Consider the following 16,450-nt stretch of genomic DNA (forward strand, 5'->3'; position numbering starts at 1 on the left):
GAAATAGTGATGAGTGTAGACAAGCCATTAGCGAGAATCTCAAACTGAGGGAATCAACGGCTTATTTCCCAACTGCAGACAGCAATATTTATGACTGCACATAAGTCAATTTTGCTGCTGCACAAAACAAAACTGCCAGCAGAGCATATCGTCACCACAGTCCCACTCAGCTGTAACATCCTGTCAGTAAGAAATTTTAAGCCGCATGTCTAACTGTATAATTCACTGACACCTTTAGATTTCCACAGAAGCAGAAATGACTGAAGCGGAGAGAAACATGGTGTCTTTGTAAACGGACCAGACTTCTCACAAGTTCTTTACACTCTTGAAATGTCTGGCATTTTGTAATTTCTTATATTAAGCTTTTAACTATGACAACAGTCCAGTTTAAGAGAAAAGAAAAAATAACCTCATTGACTCTTGTTATTTAGCTGGGAATGGCAGCCAGGAAAATTGAGTAAAGAAAAAAACAGACTCTTCATGGCACAACTAGGATGTCTTTCCTTGTAAAGAAGCCCAGTATCTCCTAATGGCTCAATTCATTTACTCACATGCTGCTCTCAGTTGGTTTATATGTACTGAGTAATATATAGAGAAACTAGAGGTCTGGTGCACAAAATTTGTCCAAGATGGGGAGGGAGATCCCCTCAGTCCAACCTGCACCCTCTACAATCTGGGACCCCTCAGGGATGTCCAACTGCTGGTTTAGGCCCCATCCTGCAGGTTTTCGGGCCTAAACCGGCAGTCAGACATCCCTCTCTCAATCTGGGACGGCTAGCTCCTAACCACTCATCTGCCTGCCTGCCTGATCGCCCCTAACCGCCTCTGCCTTCCTGTCTCACTGTCCCTGACTGCCTCTGCTTGCCTGCCTGATTGGCCCTAATAATCCCCTGCTGAATTGATCACCCCTAACCACCTCTGCCTTGGCCCCCATCACTAGGTCATCCAGAAGATGTCCCATCTATTGGTCTAATTAGCATATTATGCTTTTATTAGTATAGATATAGTTCATGTCTAAATAGCTCATATTTTTCTTCATCTTTCTTTTATGCTTTGACATAGTTTCACTCATTTTCTAGCTCCTTGAACACCATTTTTTCTTATTATGTTTTAATTGACTTTTCATAGTACATTTTGCTAGAAAGGATGCTTTGAGTTGCAAAGCACCAAAGAAGTCAGACCTTTTGAGCAAAGCCTTATTTCATATTTAATTTGATCCAAATTTCTATTGCAAATGCTGATTTGCCTATTTATTTTTCCTATCAACACAATAAAATATAATAAAGGCACAGCTAAAAAATAATAGAGAAGAAGAAAATGGTTTCTGTTACTCAAACACTAATTTCACCTTGACTTTCACTATCATGAAAATTCATTTTTCTTCAATGTTTGCTTGCTTTCTTAGAATCTAATTGTTAAGGCCATATGCTATCTCCTAGCTCCGCATTCTCATTATCATGTAAAGTATGCTTAAAATCAATTGAAAGTCAATACATCACATAACAAGGTGCAGTTAGCATGTTCTGATTTAGGTAGTAGCATGGTAAATGTTCACCCATAAAAACACTCAAATTCTCTCAGGTACCATGGTGATAGGCAATGGAAAAAAATGTAAAAGAAGGAGGAGAAGGAGGAGGAGGAGGAGGAGAAGGAGAAAGAAAAGAAGGAAGGAAGGAAGGAAGGAAGGAAGGAAGGAAGGAAGGAAGGAAGGAAGGAAGGAAGGAAGGAAGACCTTCAAATGATGATGGGTTCAGTTATTTTACAGTTTCTAAATCTGAAATTCTTTTATCATCTTGCACATTGGACCAATCCAGAAAATAAATTCTCACATTGAAGTCCCTTTTTCACATAAAAGAAGGGAAACAAAAGAGTTGCTTAAAACAAAAGAAAACAAACCAAAAAGTGAAAGGGGGGGCGGAGCTCTTTTATGTTTGGTGTAATCTGCAGTTTAGACCATGATTTACAAAGCATACGTGTGACAAGTAGCAAGAGTGCCGGAGCATTTCAAAAAAGATTTTACATTAGAAAACATGTGTCCAATTGTTTCACTATTTCCAGAAGCATTTGGTTCATTTTAAGTTTCTTGTGAAGATGAGGGCTGATGGCTATTGCATTGACCACACCTAAACCCATGAGGACAAGTTCTGTGTCATTCTCCAGATGTAGAAGAGAAGATAACGTTTGAAAACAAACAACTGTCAGATTCAGAGGAGCCTGTTTCCTGGCCCCTGGGTGAGATGCAGCCTCCTCGCCCTGCGCAGGGAAGGAGACTGTTTGTTTGTTGGACATCACTATTTTAAAAGGCTCTTCCTGAACAGTCCAAAAATGACCTGTCATTTCCCCAGAGATGCAGCCACAATCCTGTCTAAAGATAATGAAAAAATGACTGATCCCAACTGCAGAAATCTCAAAGACCTCCACATCAACCCCAGGAGACTTGTGGGGGTTTACTCTGAGTGACAAACCAAGCCAGGAACATGCTCACCTCTTGCTATTTAACTGAACAGTTCTAACCCTTCTTCATGGCACCAAGAAAATATACATGTGAAAGAGGAAAATACATTAAACCAAAAATGGCCTCCTTTTCCTAATGGGCCTGTTATTTGATATTGAGACTTATCTCCCTGTAGAAATAGCGATGGGTTTTATTCCCAGGCTCTTCTATATTAGGACTTCAAAGAAAATTCTGGATATTAATCCTATTGATGCCCCTTGAACTTGATAGATGCTTATACCTTGGATAAAAGCAGGACATTAATTCCTAAGCTCTTTTCATATAGACTTCAAAAGGTTCCTCCCTGTCTTTGAAAGGAATCTTGATTTCTCATGGTTATGTGCATATACGCATCCATAATAAACAAATACAAATGTACATTCAACATATGTGCTCACCAATGCCGTTTGTCTTGTCAGGCATTTGTTTATATCTTTTCACTAATCTTCACAAAGGCAGGTAGGTCACTATTACTAACCCATTTCTAGACTTCTTTTAAAAATCTAAAATTTAAAAAAAAGTAAAATACTTTGTTCAAATGCACAGAGATTGAATTCAATTGCTCTTGAATTTAGGATCATGCAATTTCTTTCATGGAGGGCAAACTTGAAATTCAGAGAGGACTTGAGCAAGATCATTGCACCCATCCTCAGTCATTCCATCACTGCCTACATTTCCAGCCTCCTACTTCCTTTAATAGACTTGTGACTTGTAACTTTCCTCAGGATCAAGCTCCTGCCTCTTGAGTCTGTGGAATTTCTCATGGCTCCACTCCTTTGCTGTCTCCTCCGTGAGTCAGATGGATTGTTCCATCTGTCCTTTCCCCAGTCACCTTCCCTGGGCTCACTCTTATTCTAAATCAAAAATCAACATTGTACCATTTTAAGGGCTCATTGATATTAGAAGACCCTCTATTCAAGATAAATGTTTGTAAAATGAATTCTTATCTGCAGGAAAGCTCTGGAAGATGCAAAGGAAGGAGGCCATGATGGTGGTAATAGACCATGGGGCTGGTATTTGGGCCAAAGCAGGAATTCCATGTGTCTCCTCCCACCAATCCATGTTTCATGTTCTCAAGCTCAGGAAGATGCTCATCTTGGTCATGTCAAGACAGTGCCTTCTCTGTTTTCACATGACTGCTGAATTACCTGGGTCTACCAAGTGCAATTTGAATTTTTTAGAGAAACTGGATTGGAGCGGGGGGGGGGGGGGGGGGCGGGGGGCTGAAAGGGGGACTTAAATATAAAGTTGGTCATGAAAATAGGCAGAAGACCATAATTTGAGCAGCCTAAAATCTCATTACTACTGAAAATATAAAATTTAGCTTAAATTCTTTTAGGTTAAAAAAAATGCAGTCATTCACTGTCAAAAATGCTATTACTTGTTTGTTTAATATTATGTAAATAATAATATTTAATTATAACATATTTAATATAAAACAATGTTATTTTAGATAAAATTTGGAATCACCTTAATAACAGATAATTGTGACCATAATATTCTATATGTGCAGACAAATGATGGGATACAGAGACTGTAAAGTGAATAGGAATTCTAAAGATTATTTTTAAAAATCAGATGCTGAGTAACTGTAATGCTCAAAGCCAGGTGTAAAATTATTACAGTTTAAGAAAGAAAAAAAAATACAGGAAACTAAGAGCTATGTAAACAATGCTATAAAAGCAAAATAAGTTGTTAGGGTTGGCAATGATGTAAAGAGTGCAGGATCTATAAAACTTTATTCATTGGTTCCCAGGTAGACTATAAATACTGAACAATAACCCTTGGTTTTAGTCCCCAAAAGTACTTGGTATATTTTAAATCCTATCAGCACTTATTGATTTTAGCTAAACACATTTTCAATCATATGGAATCAACAGGGTTTCCTTAGTATTTAAAGAGAAATCATACGAAAGGTATGACAAGTCTTAAATTAACCTGCTGGCCATGGAGACAGGAGATGAATTTTGAAGTACAGAAAAAGAATTTGGACATCATAAGGAAGAAATTTTAGGAAAAGTCTAAAAATGTATTAATCATTTGAAAGTCTCGTTCAAAGAAACAAAAAGTTAGAGATATCATAGAGACATCTAGTAAATAACTTTTTTCTCCTTTCTTTTGAAGTTAACCTATTTTAGATGATATAAAATAATCAGAGTTTGACTCCTTGGCAATTATTTATCAAAGGAAGAGAAAAAAATATTATCCAGTGTGTTTAGTGATGACCATGTGTTTTGTGTATTTTTTATCTACTGATTTAAAAGTATCATGGAAACTCTTTATGTAGTTTCAAAATATTATGGATTGACTACAAAGAAAGCCCTATGCTCCTGAAACCACCAATGTAGAATCATCTCCATCTCTGTAATGGCATCTGTATGCACAGGTGCAGAACACATTAGGTTTTTGATTGAGCAATACTCAATCAATGCCATTACTCAAGTAATGCCAATACTTCTTCGCACACACCAGACCCTATTTATTCTCAGAGATGATACATGTTTATCCCCCAAGGGAAAAGGATGTACCACTCTCCTACCTGTTAAAGTAGAAAGGGAAGGCCCCCACTTCCTGTGTGTCCCAGTTGCTGCCAGTGAGGGAGAGAAACCAGGAAGGAGGCTTTGGGATATAAAGAGCAGAAAAGAGGAGGAGCTTCTCCCTTCCTTTTCTAGTAATTTCCTTCCTTGTCTATGCCGTCTTTCATCATCACAGAATACCTGGATTTACATGAAGAAGCATGAAAGCCATCTTTATCCTATCACTTGCTTTTTTTTTTTTTAAATCTCATAAAAAGATTTTTGTTATCTTCTTGTCACATTTATTTTAATCACCCATCTGTGGAAGGATGAAAGAAATATTAATTTGACACTTTAGCAATCAATTGGTAATTTACTTTGTTATTTAAATTTAGTGTGGTGAGTCATTCATTTCTTAACTGTCATATGTGTTTAAAACAGTGAGATAAATGCAAATTAAAGTTCTATAGCATTCCGTGCAAGCATAATGCTCCTTTATTCCCTACACCCATAAGAGTCAGGGCCTAGCTCACAAAATATTTATTACTCAATAAAAATGCTATACATACAGAAGACAAATGCCAACTCATTTATAAATTAGGTAGCCATGTGCACCTGTCACTCAATAATGAAAAAGCAATTAAGAAGAACCATTTAGCTGCCTACTCACATAGATATAGAAGGATTTGTTTTATGCTCAGTTAACTATTTTTTTTTGTACTAACTGACAAAAAAAAAAAGGAGATGGCTGTTTTGCAGGCCCAATGTGATGGGATTTCTGATCACATGATCATCCACCTCAGTTATGTTTCCATTGTTTAATCAGTACCTGCACCATAACTTCCCCACACAAGGGGAAAGACTGTGGTCTGTCCCCTGGCTGTGCATCTTCAGATCTTCCAAATCCAAGCTCTTTGCCGCTGCATACTCCCTCACCTGGAGAATGGATTCCCATAAGACAATGCACTTCAAACACCCAGGATGAGAGAGGGCAAGATGTGCCCTTAGCTTCTGTGAAATGAAGGTGTAACATCAACACCAACATCAACACACCACAGGTGTGTGCCTTCATTCTGTTTTTCCAAAATGGTTTGTGTGTCTCCAAATGCTCAGTAACTAGAAAGGCTAAGAAGGTATATACCACTGAGAAGAACACAACCAGCCTGAGGATGGCTTGAAAAAGACTTGTATGCTCCCTCTGGACTTTCTTATCACAGTATTTATAGAGCAATAGCTGGCCAATGGAATATTAATCTATTTCATCTCAAAAATTAATTCCCATGGATAATGCTTGTTTTTTTTCAAAAAGTGTATTTACACTTCAAATGGAATGTCAGAATTCCTTTCAAAGTATTTTGCAGTTAATATCCCACCACTCTCCAAAGTGAAAGGCAAGAAGCCATATGATAGAAAGATGGTTTTCATTGTGTCAAAAATTGAAAAAAAAGAAAAAAAAAAAAAGAAGAAGTACACAAATGATTCAGTGACTTGCTCAAGGCCACTCACAATTCAGAGGAAACAGAGATAGACCTCTGTCCCAGTGACCACATGACTGTAACACAAGGACACAATCAGCAAGGGAAGAGAGAGGAGCACTTAAAAATGCTTACTGCCTGCTTCCTCACTCCTGCAGCTATGCCTACTAGTATGCGTCATATTCACAAGGCCTAGACCTCTATGCCATTTTTAACTGTCTACACCCACAAAGAGAAGAGGAAGGTATTTATCAATGCAATTAGTAGATCTTTGCGGTGAACAAGCTGATGTTAGTGATCACTAATGAAGGACTAAAACTCTCTGTTCAGAACAGAAGGAGGGAGAGAGAGAGGGAGTGGAGAGATAAGAAGAGGTGAGAGCTATAGCTATGCACTGTGTAAACAGAGAGAGACAATATTGCACAAGAGTTAAGAAGGGAATTCATCTAGCTGTACCCCATACCCATTACTAATGCAATGGTACTCAACAGGGGAGATTTTTGCCTTCCTCCCCTAGGGGACATTTGGCAATGCTGGAAAATTTTTGTCATAACCAGGGTTGCTACTGGCATGTGGTGAGTAGACACCATGAGTGCTGCTCAATCTCCTATTTTGCACAACACAGTTCCCCACAACCAAGAGCTGCTCAGTTCAAACTGCTGATAGTGCTGCAGGGAGGGACCCCAACTAGTGATAGAATAACATCGAACAAGGTATTCAACTTCTGGAAGCCCAAGTCTCCTCCTCTGTGTAATATTAATAATAATATAGCCATGCCTATCTTGAAGGCAGATTAAAGGAACCGCAAGAGATAATTCAATCAAAGCATTTGATCCAGTCACTATGCTGATAGAGTTGCTTTTTTTTTTTTTTTTTTTACAATTTATACTGCCCATGTCTTTGACTGAACAATTATATAAAGAGAGAAAAGGAAAATATAAAATGCCCCAAGAATAAGCCCTCCTTTTACATTGACAATAGTATTAAAACATAAAATTCAGTACATGAAGAGTTACATTTGGTTCATTCTAGAATATTTAATCTAATCTCATCACCACCATTAAAAGAGGAGGAAGAGGAGCGGGGGTGGAATAGCTGGGGGAAAAAAAAATCTTCCAGAACTTCCAGAGTGCCAGAGATATCAGTAGGGTGACAAAGCTAATACAGCCTTATGGGTAGTGTTTAATCAGGAGAAATGTATGCTAAAGGGCGCTGTGAAAAATTATTATCATTTTAATATCATCTTTGAAATATGAGCTCGCATTCCAAGGATGAGCTTTTATTTCAAGTCTTAAGGGTTTGGATTTCGCTCTTTTGAACTGTCAACTGTGAAGACCACATCTGAAGAGACAGTTTGCATTTGTCCGCTGAACGTGTGGTGGGGTTTGAGTAACAGCAAAGTGTTCACTTAAGAAAAGAAAAAAAATCCACTCTCAGGTCCTTTGATTTGTTGAAATAGTCAGAACTTGAAGAGCAAGTTCCAGTTCAAACGGCCGAAGAACCCAATGTTTTTCTGCTTTAGGTGGTGAAGAGGGCCAGAAACCACAAGATCATACATTAAACGAGCAAACAAAACAAGTGGGGGGAATCTAGGCGGGCAGAAGTGGCTCTTCCACAGGAATTTTTTGGTACTGTTGGCACATGGGTGTCTGCTGTCGGTGCCAATTAGAGTGACCAAGATGAGTTCTGCTTTTTTTTTTTTTTCTTTCCTCTAGCCAGCTGCAAACTGATGACAAAGCAGTTTCAAGGCTAAAATCTACTCTTGCCCATTTCCTGAAACGCTGGAAGAATGTAAATGTGGTAAGTTCTTTTTTTAAGATATCCTTTTGAAAACAGAGTAAAACTGAGCTTCCTCCTTTGGTGGAAAAACTGGAAATTACGACACGTAAGATACTGGTTAGATGAAAGTGGCATAGATTTCCCTATGGCCAACTCCACATTTTTAAAAAATCTCTACTATTTTTTTTTTTTTTTCCACAGGCTCCTGGGAATTCCTTTGACTTACCTAAACTCCAGGAGAACCAGTTTACCAGTTGACCTTTCAGAAGTGAATTCCTCTCCAGTGACTGAGAATTATCATGGCCCCATGGCACAATCCAGGCCATGAGGATTTGTGGGCCGGTATGCTACCTTCAACTGTTTTCAAACAATATTAAACAAAGACCCCATTTTACATTTTACTTTTACTAACACCATATTTTCCATTCCGAAATTATTAAAAAATGGACACATAAATAGAGGTGAGTTTTATCAGAATTATAAAATACCAATTTAGGCATGGTTTATTTTCATCTTTTTTTTTTTTTTAATTGTACCTTACAGGGGTAGGAACAATTAAGATAGACTCCCTTAACAAATTTTAGGGATAAATATTGTTACTATAGGCAGAATCTCGTACAGGGGATGTCAAAAGTGTATTTCTTGTGCACAGCAGAAACGTTTTGCCTGTGGACTGAGTGGTAGTTCATACCCCAGCACTGCCATCGCAGGAGGCAGAGTAGATAAAACACAAGCTCTGCATCCTCCTGCTTAGTGGCTGTGGGACTTGTGGGCAAATTCTTAACCATTCTGAGCAGCCTTTTCATCTCCTGTGAAAAAAATTAAATAACATATATAACATAATGGTGTATGTGTGTACTGTAGATGTATGTGTGCATGGCATGTCAGACCAATGTCCCTGTAAAAATAATTGCTATCAATATCACTGATAACCAGCAAATATGAAGCATTGGTTTTGATGAACATTAAGGGAAAAAAGTATTTATGATTACATGTGTCCTTTATTTGTCAATAAAGTTGTAAGGGAGGGAGGGATTTAATGTAAAAGTAAAATGCACCACTAATTTTTTGTTTCCCAGCTCTGTGCCTTCACCTTCTAGAAGGCTCCAGATGGAATTGTCAAATCTCTTGTGACTTAGATATGTCTAAATATGAAGAAAATAAAATCTATCCACCATCAATCTAAAAAGAACTCAATTTTGCAAAATTCAGACCATAAATTACATAAATTTATATAATCCATGCCATATTAACTTTCATGCATATATATATAAGATATATGCATGAGAGTTAATATGCAGGGTTACAATATAATACTTCTTTTCTGTGTATTGAGATTATAAGTGCTGATTATTTTACTCTTTAAATTTGGGTTTTCCAAATTACCTATAATCAGCCTGACTTACATTTGTCATCAGAAACAAAATGGCTTGTGTTTTTAAATTTTAGTATTTAGGAGGTAACTTCAGTATCCTCATTGTAAATGGACACCATTGACCCTCCTCTGAGTTGGGGGAGGCAGCATGAGCATACTGATAACAAATACTTCCCTGAGAAACCACAGTCTCCTATAAACCAAATGTGAAAAACATTTGAGCAAATGATCTTGCTCCTTCAACTCAGAGGGCAGACTCAGTGCAGTCAAACCCGAGGAGCAGTAGCTTCAAAAGGCTTAGTGACCGGAGACACTATGATCTGCTGATGACAGATGACAAGCATCCTCTCTCTTCATCTCATCTCCACCCCGTTAGAGAGCTCTTGGGACCCTGGTTTTGCAAATAAGGAACCTAAGGTTCAAGGTCACACAGCCAGTCAGCAGCCAGCAGTAGAATGCCAACTGCATTTCCGGGCTCTAAGTTGAATATCCTTGAACCGTGCCTTGCGTGGGCCCTCTCCTATCTTCATTCAGAGCCTCTATCATGCTCCCCATTAAAGCCCACGTCCTCCCATGCTTTCTGGATGCTGCCCCATTTGCAATGAAAAGCGAGCAGGGTTACAAAAGCCTCCTATAGCTCCCACACAGAAGGCTCGCCTAAGTATTCTCGCAAACGTGCAGCTGCAGACACGCTCACCGACTCTGCGAGGCTCATAAAGCAGCTTTCAGCACCACTTAGCACCCCGTGTGAGCGGGCATCTGCAGGGGCGCCTGCCACCGCACAGTAAGTAATTCTCTGCCGAGCCGGGCAGCTCTGCTGTGTGAGCAGAGAAGCAGGCACCGGAGCCCAGAGAAGAATGTGTGTCCTCTGTGGCTCTGGAGGGCATATTGGCATGCCCTGGAAGGCAGGAAGGGGAGAAAAGAGCTGCAGAAATGTCTAAGAACTTCCAAGTCTGGGTGTCGCGAGTCACCCCATGTAGGCACTCCGTGTCTGCTGCTTTACGCAAGCACAGAATGAAGACATCAGAGGACAGGCCTCTAGCAGCTCTCACTGGCCACAGCGTTTTTCTCATTGAGGCTTCTCAGTGGGGTTTTCTTGTCTTATTTTTCTTCCCCATGTAATTTCTTCTGCTAATTATTTAAACAAGGAACTAAGTGCAATGTCCTGAGTCAATACTTGATGGCCTGGTGCATGCACATTTCATTCAGAAAAGGAGCCTCCTGATTCTGTGCAAATATTAATCAACTCTTACATTTTGTGAGGCAGGTAGCTACGGCAGACCCAGTGTTCACCAGTGGTTAAGCAGAGAAGTTAAGACAATAGAGCAATTTAACCATGGCTGCAAGCTTTGGGGGAGAAGGGCGAGCCCATATTCCCTGAATGAGAGATGAACCCATCAATAACCAGAAACCGGTGCTGTGCTTAAAACCTCCTATAGTCATGGCCAGGTTCTGATTAGCTCAAGAGAGACCCATTTTCTCTCCCTTCTCCCTGATTTTCAGGAGGTGGCTATGCTACAGAAGCATCACAATCAACAGGCAGCCCTCATGTCATAGGAAGCACCTCATACTTTCTTCCCTGCACAATGCCATTAAGGATTACTGTAGAGCAGGCCAGGGGTCTGATCTTGACTTATCCTGACAGGGATGTGCTGGGAGCATCTTTCCTTGGCATCTACTGCCTGATTCTGGGTATATCTGGGGCTTCAAGTAACTGTTGCCAAAACAGGAGCGTTCTGCTCCTACAATGTACTGCTGTCACCCGCAATTGGAATCTGTGCAGGGGACAGAGCGCCCATCCCTTGCTCAATAGATTAACTCCTTGGCTGCCCACTCTGACTTACCAACAGCATGGATTCCGGATGGGTTAAAAGTGTCTTGTTTGTTTCTGCTTTGACAAAACAAATGAACTTTATATGTTCCTTCTCATTGCCTCTGGTTAAGTAATCTGACACAGCATAAAAATAAAATGAATTAAAATTAATTATCATGATTAAAGGTGCCTCCAGTATTTGCTGTTGGAAGTATTGGGAGAGATAGATGGTCTAACCATCAGGGCTGATCCTACCCACGAATGTTCAGCATCTTATGGAGATGACCTTTCAATCATTTCCTGTTCATGGTTCCTAGAGACCAAACCCTTCGCAAGGACAATTTCTTTCCTTACGTGGGAATGTTCTTTAGGGTCTTCTCTTTCAAATGGCCTTCTGTTTCCGATAAGGGCAGGGAGAGGCGAGTGGGGGAAAAACTTTAGCTTTTACCTCCAAAGTTGTGCAATGAAACAAAGTGAAAATATTTATTCTTAAAAAAATCTGAAGAATGTAATAGCAAATGCATGGTAAAAAACTGAAATATATTTCATTTACTCAGAAATAAATATAAAACAATGCTCCTTTTCAGAGTCACTACTTAATATCACTCAAAATCAGGTGATTTCCTCCCAGGTTACTAATAAAAACAGCTAGAGTATCCTGAGCACTTTCTTTGCAAGACAAACCTACGCATGAATGTCTCATGTAATCCTCTGGACTGTGTACCATAGGACTATTATGGCCATTATACCTATCATAATAAGGATCACAACAACAGCTCGAATTTATTTATTGAGTGCCCAACTGTGTGCCAGACACCTTATTTAAGATGTTTCATTTAATCCAAGCACTAAATGGTTGGTTTTCTAGTTAGTCCCATTATATGATGAAGAAATTGAGCCCACAGAGATTAACTCACCCAAGATTAATACTCATAAATGCCAGGATTTCAACCCAGATTGACCTGATTCTGGACTTCTTAACCATTTTGCTATACTGCTTCAAACAAACACTAACTACAAATTAAAATCAGTAAGGAGGGTTGAAAAATATTTCTAAGAGTTATAGGGCAAATATCTTTTAACTTTAGTTTCCCAACTCAAGCTTTGTATCCCTTTCATGGATAGTCTTAAATTGAAAGAAACCATGATTACCCCCCCCCCCCTCTCTCTCTCTCTCTCTCTCACACACACACACACACACACACACACACAAACACACTCATAAGGCCATATTGTGCATGTATCAAAATAATGTTATTGAATAGAATGATATCCAAACTCCATTTATTTCACCTTCTTATCAGCCTTTATATGTAAGAACAGGATCTAAATATACCTTAAACCTGGAATATCCCGCAGAATATGGAACAGTAGCGGTTATTATCTTCCATTGTTAGAAGCAATGTTCCCTATAAACAAACTTCAAGAGAACGTGCAGAAAGAATTCTAATGTACAATTTAGAGACACAAAAACCTATATTCAGAAAAATAAGATCTAATAAATATTTAAGATCAGTTCTTCCTCCAAACCTGTGCTTTTTACAGTAACACACTGAACCAATGCTACTTCCCATTTGCTACATCTCACCTCCCCAGCCCCCACAAGAAAAAAGTAGCCGGTGTACATTATGAACTCCATGACAGGTAAGTCATAACCCATAAAAAGAAACACATAAGCCAATGACAAACTGTACCCATCTTCGCGGGTACAGCTTTTAGCCAGAGCCAAGGCTTCATCCATTCAAAGGCTATGACCCATGTTAAAATGAAAGGACAGAATCACATTTATCGCACATCCTAATTGTACTGCAAAATGACCCCAAATATTGGACCTTTTTCTATTCAAGTAAAATGTATTAAGGATCTTTAGACACCATCTTCACAACCCTCATAAGTAAACACATCTATTTTTTCCTGAATAAAAATAATGAAATCACTTAAAATCTATAAGTTTTAAAATAATTGCTAGCATAAAACAAACTATAAAATGCATGTAATGTCACCATTGCATAAAGAGAATTTAATATTTTATTCCAGAAGAACGTGGACCACTTCAGCTGGGGATCAGCCTCCAATGCTAATGTTATGGTCCTTCTGACTCTGAATGCCCTTGAGGGAACCTGAGGGAAGGGAACCACCACCATTTTGTTGCAAGTGGAGACGTGGAGGATTTTCTAAACTGTTTGAACGAGGACTCTTTGGTACTGTCAAACTATTGTTTTCCTTTCTTTGACCACTAAACACAGAGGCTGGTCTTTTCTGGGGATAAATGGCATCCTGCTTGAGCCAGATGAAGCCACAGGCTTGTCATTCAGAGCACTGCTTGCTCCAGTCTAGAATCCTGGAATACTGGCTGGCTGCTGCGCCCCCAGACCATCTCAAACAAATGGGAGGCTAATTTGCATCGGCCTCATTTTCATCTTATTCATCCTCTGCCCAAATCTAGATTAGGATGGTTAATATCATCCCACGGTGGGAGGTTTCGGGAATGTAAAGGGCATTTGTAGTCAATGATTAGAAGGCATGGGTTCCAGAACCGAGTCTCTTGAAATTAAAAGCTGAAACAAGAGGAAGCCTGTTGCAATATACAAAGGAAGAAAAATAAAAGATCAACTAAAGTATAAACATGGAAGAAATCAAAAGTATCACGAAGGTCTTCTATCTCTACCAGTGACTTACAGAGCCACTGTTTAAGGAAAGACTATGATGTACGCCAGAGCCTTTACTTGCATGTCCACATTTAATCTATTTTTACTCTCTGATATCCAAGTAAAGACCCAGAGGAAAAGGAAAGTCAAAAGGCAGGTGGTTTCCTCAATGTCAAACATCCTCTAAGCAACAGAAGCAAGATTCTTGCTGTAGTGTCTGCTCCGGCCCATTCCCCTCACCCACCACTCCAGGTGGCCTCGTCTGCTGACCCGTTGTTTTCTGAAATCAGCCCTTCCTGTGTCCTAATAAGTGTCAACAAAAACTTCGGCGATTCACTCAGCAATTGAGTGTCTTCTTCTCCTTGAACATGAAACAGACTGAGACAAACTGTTAACTCCAACCGAACTCTATTTAGGTTTATGAGCCACATGTTTGGGTGTGAGTGTGAATATTATTTTCTAAGAATAAATTGGCTCAGTATCATAATAAACGAATACACAGAAGCATATGTGTGCATGCCTACCTAGGAACGCCTATTTCTTGAGCAAACATGATCCCATTAGAAGAAAGCAAATTTACTTCTGAAAATGCTACAAAAACTGAGCAACACAGACAGCACCTTCCACGGCTCATTAATTCTGGCCTAAATTTGCTACTGTCAGGCAAATCAGAAGCACCGGCCAGCAGACACCCACCTGCTATTAGGCTGAATGTGCCTGGCATCTTGACATTCTATTGATTCCAATCCAAAGGTTATGTAAAAAAGGCAGCTCAGAGTCCAAAATGAATTTTAGCCACAAATACTTTGGGAGGAAGCCAAACAACTAAAAACAGAAAGAAAGACAAGATGCAAACCAGAGTGACACAATTGAAACCACCCCAACCAGGCTGGTGAACGTTCAAGGACAAATCTACACATGATCCAGCCATCCTCTTTGGATTACTCCTAACTTTAGGAAATACCAGTCGCTTATGCATTGAATGACCACCCTTTCTAATCAGGACTGTGGCATTTAAGTTCACAAGGACATTCATTATTATTCCAGTGGTGTTGCTTTTAAAGAAGACCCTGTCCACTTCTACTCTTTTTTTTAATTTATAATATATTTTATTGATTTTTCACAGAAAGGAAGAGAGAGACAGAGAGTCACATCGATGAGAAAGAAACATCGATCAGCTGCTTCTTGCACACTCCCTGCTGGAGATGTGCCCGCAACCAAGGTACATGCCCTTGACCAGAATCGAACCTGAGACCTTTCAGTCTGCAGGCTGATGCTCTATCCATTGAGCCAAACCTACTCTTTAGACCCATGTATATATTCATGAAAATTTGCTGTACCCTAAATACAGTCATGATCATGCCCAAGATTCCAATTAAGCAGTCAAGATGAACCGGAAACTATGTGAAATGTTTAAAAAGGCTGCATCTTTTCATCTTCAAAACAACTCACTAGCTGAGAGTTTTATTTCCATTTTGTAAGTAAGAAAGTTGAGATTCTGGGAGGGAAGGTCATTTTCTCCAGGTAGCTGGGGAGGAGATACTAAGAAGGTGGGGGGGGGGGGGTGCAACAAGAGCATTTGTAAATGTTCGGACACCTCCCAGTCCTTTTCCTCTCCTGAATCAGTTAAATCTGCACGAAATGGGTATAAGTCTGATTTCTACATCCTGGCACTTATGGATTTGGCAGTTGCCTGTCACCATTAACTCTGCCCACATACACTGCCTCTGGGGGTGTCCTGTAAAACCAGACTGATCCTCTCTGTTTTATTATAGCCAAGAGACGGCGTACGTTGTGAAATAAAAGTGAGCATACCTTCTTTTCAAGGAGGAGAAAGAGAAAGCTGTAATCCCAGGGAGCAGCATGAATTCCAGCTGCCCCTGCTCCTCCCCTCGAGCTCCCCACTCCCACCAGCCAAACACAGCTCTGCCTGACTTCAAAGACAGCCCAGGAGAGAGGAGCATGAAGTCTGTGGGCACCTGCTGTAAGCAGGACCTTACGCCTGGGGGAAGGTGGAAGAGGACTCAGGATTCACTGCAGACACCAGTCATCCCCCAAAAAAAGCCTTGCAGTGTGTCCAGGAGCTGATTTCTATCAGGGCTGCTGGGGAGGATCAGAAGGCATGAGGTTCCAGCTGGGAGGGTGTTTCTGCTGCCCAGAAGTTTCCCAGGTTTTCAAGATGGTTCCAGGTTTCTGAGTGCCAGTCTGGGTTGGAGGAGCAGTGATCTAGAAGGCAATCAGTCTCAATTTACCCCTGTGCCAGGAGAGACAGTAGCTTTTCACCCACCCAGAGAGCCAGCTGGGACTCTGTACATTTCCATCATTTGAAGCAATCCTCTTTTTATCAAAA

At 39.9% G+C, this 16,450-nt stretch overlaps 1 protein-coding gene across 3 annotated transcripts in view; it reads right to left on the bottom strand.

The window, feature by feature from the left end:
• FLRT2 (fibronectin leucine rich transmembrane protein 2) overlaps positions 1 to 16,450 on the bottom strand; it is a 98,572-nt gene that overhangs the window by 31,812 nt on the left and 50,310 nt on the right. The gene's annotated exons all lie outside the window — the stretch shown is intronic.

The sequence above is a fragment of the Pipistrellus hanaki genome (genome assembly GCF_964339955.1).
Source record: "Pipistrellus hanaki genome assembly, chromosome: 1".
Classification (NCBI taxonomy): domain Eukaryota; kingdom Metazoa; phylum Chordata; class Mammalia; order Chiroptera; family Vespertilionidae; genus Pipistrellus; species Pipistrellus hanaki.